Raw genomic sequence first — 4281 nt, 5'->3', positions numbered from 1 at the left:
TCTGCTCCTTTTCTAGTCTCTGTATATGGAAGTCCCAATATGGCTTAACCATCTGATATGTATTCGTCTCTGCTGCAATAGATATTGCAATCTGCAAGAAAAAAAAGGGTTGAATCCTCTATGAAAAATTAACATAATAAACAAACAAACAAAAAAACAAAGAGAGAGGGTAACTAAAGATTGAAACTTACGTTCTTACTTCTTAGCCTTGATTTTTTTTTTTTTTTTTGGTCTATTCTCTTTTCTTCATTCGACATCTCCTAAACTAATACAAAATTGAGAAATGGTCAGTTCACTTAAACATCATTTTCACACAATCTGATACTAACTATAGAGAAAAATATCTGTCTCACGTTAGAAACTTCTTTCTTGTAGGAGAAAGAGAAGTTGACGAAATGTTTTTTTTTTTGGGTAAAATTGATGAAATGTTTTGGATGAAATAAAATACAAAGAAAACAGAGAGATATACCGATAGAAAAAAAAATAGAATTGTAAGGACAATCCAACGCTGATTTCACATGGTTCTGCTTCCAGACTTATTTTGAAGGAAAGCTGTGTAAAATCTCAAGTGGCATAACTGGAGATTTGATTTTTTAATCTGAACCTATAAATCCACATGTCAATTCATAATTTTGAACATAGAAACTATTATAAAACTCAGAATTTGATGAATATACAAAACCACGATGAACAAACTAAGAGCCAAACTTGTGAAATCTGAAGACAGAAATTATAAATAGAAAGACAAAGACAAAAAACAATCAATCTCGATCTAGACAGCAATACTTACTTTTGGCTTTGTTGCCCATGTCCGTGAATAGCAACATACACATCAATTTTCGAAATTCATTTTGTTCCATTCTTAGGAAGCGTAGAATTATAGATCGTAGGGAAGAAGAAAGTCAGTTTCAAAATATCTAATGTTTTTTTATCCTCTCGTACAATTTTTTCAATAGATATATATGATGAGAAGGAAGTGGAAGTCGTGGATTGAGCAGTTTAATTTACCGATAAAACCTATTTCACACATCAGTAAGATTTTTTTCTTTTTTTCCTTTTCTCTTCTCTACACGATCATTTGAAAAAAATTTGATTTTTAAAAACAAAATAATTTTTTTTTGATGTGGCTTGATCTTATTAGACATGTGACTTGTGCTTTATAGGATAAATGATGTGCATACTTTAACTAATCGGTCCTACATCAATAGTTTAGAGACAATCAGACAAGACCCTTAATTAAATCGCTTAGCTAGTAACCTACGTTCTACTAGTAGATTGCTAGCGACCATTAGTTGTACTTGTACTTGGACACTGAACTATTAACCATAATTTCATACTATAGTAGAGAGTAAAACACAAATATATGGATTCGTGTGATATTACCAGACCCTGCTTAAGATACCATTAAACAAACAAGCAAAAACTAACATGAAAATCGCAGTTGCACCATGCTTTGCGTGATACATAAGGCTTCTGAATTGTAGATTTACCGTTTGAGGTTTTTTAAACGCTTGTATTTTGTTTTATCTTTTTCTTTTAGTGTGTTTTTTTTGTCCATTTGAAAACATTTGCCACAAAGAACACATGAATATGGTTTATGCCTTTTTTTGGGAAACATAGAAAAATAATAATCAGTCAACTATTTAGTTCTACCAATCATTTTCAAATATACACTATCAATTTTCGTTTAAGTGTTGTTTTATGATTCAATTTTCTTTCATAATAAGTGTAATTCTTGATTTGCAATGCAGATTGTTTTTATAAATATTTTAGTTTTATCCCTACTGTATTAGTGTGTTGACCAATTAAAAAACTATTAAATGTATCAATAAATGATAAAACATAACTTTAATTGTTTTATTTGAATGAAAAATTAGACAGAAGGAATTATAACATTGACTATTTTTTGTTAATACTAATCCCATTTGCATCTATAAATACAGTGAAAATATCTACTCTAAAAAGCCAGAGTTTACAAGAAAAGAGCTAATAAAAGCTACCAAGTTGAATTTATTTTTGAAAAGATTGTTATTTGTGTTTTATATTAATGAAATACGGATACAATGAATTGTCGCTTCCCTCTTTAATACTCCTACTGTGTTTTTTCTTTCCGAGGTTGCGTATTAATTTTTTTTAATACAGAAATGATCATTTTTTTTTCAACAAAAGAATCAGCTCTAATTGTTGCGTACTAATTTAGTTAATGCGTTTTACAATTTCGAGGAATATTACATTAAAAATCTGTCCAGAACGGTAACATACATTTATTATCATTTTGAATAAAACTAAATAAATAACCAAATGTAAGTGTAATTAATTACTGTACCAGGTACTTGTATAATCAATTTGTAGAAGAACTCAAAACTTATACAACTGTAAACAAGAAAATTTGAACACAATGTGATATGTTTTGATCCACGTCACGGTATATATATATATATACATGTGAGACCATATGTATAGATAAATCATGCAAAGCTACTGTAGAACTAGAAACAATGAAAAATGACCTGGTCCACTACATGCCATTTTCGAGCTTCTCGTTACTGCAACTACGTTTTTCATATTTACCCCCATGCAGGTCCAAAGTGTACAACTATTAGCATGAAAAAAGGTAGTAGGATTTTATCCAACCATCATTACAATTATACTCTCAACGTCCGCACATCAATCATAACACCTTTATACAGGTGTGGTACCTGCACATATTGTCCAACCCCACTTTATTTTAGAGTCAAATCTCTATTATACACCAATATTTGCTTAAACCCTACTCTATATTTTACTCTAAAATAAAAAAATGATAGGGATGCTCTATATATAGAGCAACTCTATTCTCGCTTATATTTTAGAGTTGAAAATAGAGTAATAATACATTGGAGAAAAACAATGTTCTATTTTTGAGTTACTCTATTTTAAAGAAAAAAATAAAGATATACATCGGAGATGATCTAATCTATGTATACATATATATGCTCATGAAGAAAAAAATCTTTATGCTAATTTATTTCTTAAAATTCAATTTTTATTACCTTTTGGAGATAAGATTTAGGGTTTGAGATCTTTTTACGTGTCTGAGTGATTTTGTCTCTCAAGTTTGGATCACAAAAATAAATGACATGTGAATGGTAAGATATGGAAAGGCCATGTGAGATAGTATCATCATCTGCATTGGGTCGAAATGTCAATTTTTTTTTTCTTTTTTTTTTCCATAATGTGATGAAGAGAAGAGACAATGACCCTACACTAATAAATTGCATGTTCTCTTTATCTTCAACATAAGCATACATCACTAACTTGTATGGGTCTCATTGGTTACGTCAACAATGACATGTAACTATCTTCATCCCAAATCTCTAAATAACTAACTTTATTACGTAAACACACACTCCATCCATCCACAATTGTGATAGACTAGATTAATAACACTAATAATACTGGGAACTAATTAATAAAACAAATTGACATGTAATGTAACAGATTGACAAATTGACATGTAATGTATCTTTAATTCTTTATCATCGTCTCCATTTCTCTTTATTATCATCATTCTACTACACTTGTAAATTACAAGTTGTAATTAACTAAATTAGTAAACACCAAACTGGCCCAATGGGTTTTTATTACTATATTTTTTTGTTCATTTAGGCCCAGGTATAGGCCGTCGTAGGTACAAAATTCGTAACAGAAGATTCATTCAGGAACAGAGGGGGTTGGATTTGGACTTTGGGACTCATCGGGATCGAGTCTCTCAAGGAACATTAGGTTTCTTCGTTGGTACTAGATGGAATTAGGGTGAAAACTCATTGGTGAAGCAAGAAAGGAATGACGGCAATGGGAGATCTTCCAGAGGATTTGGTAGAGGAGATACTCTCAAAGGTTCCGATGACATCTCTGAGGGCAATACGATCTACTTGCAAAAAGTGGAACTTTTTATCGAAAAATCGGATCTTTGGATATAATAAAGCAACAGCAGCAAGGAAGCAGTATATGGGGTTTATGATGATGGATGCAAGGGTTTGCTCAATGGAATTCGATCTTCAAGGGATCCGAAAAGACGACAACTTGGTGATTGATCCATCTATTATTATTAAACAAGTAAGTGGTAGACTCGATCAAATCGAGGTATCCCAAGTCTTTCACTGCGACGGTTCAATTCTATGCGTCGTTAAAAGACAACACAGGGCTGTTTGTCTGGAACCCTTATTTAGGGCAAACTAGGTGGATTCAACCCAGAGAAAGTTACAACAGACTAGACAGGTATGCTCTGGGATATGACAA

The sequence above is a fragment of the Camelina sativa genome, chromosome 19 (genome assembly GCF_000633955.1).
Source record: "Camelina sativa cultivar DH55 chromosome 19, Cs, whole genome shotgun sequence".
Taxonomy (NCBI): domain Eukaryota; kingdom Viridiplantae; phylum Streptophyta; class Magnoliopsida; order Brassicales; family Brassicaceae; genus Camelina; species Camelina sativa.
The sequence above is the reverse complement of the archived record's forward strand: the minus strand, read 5'-3'. Positions refer to the sequence as shown.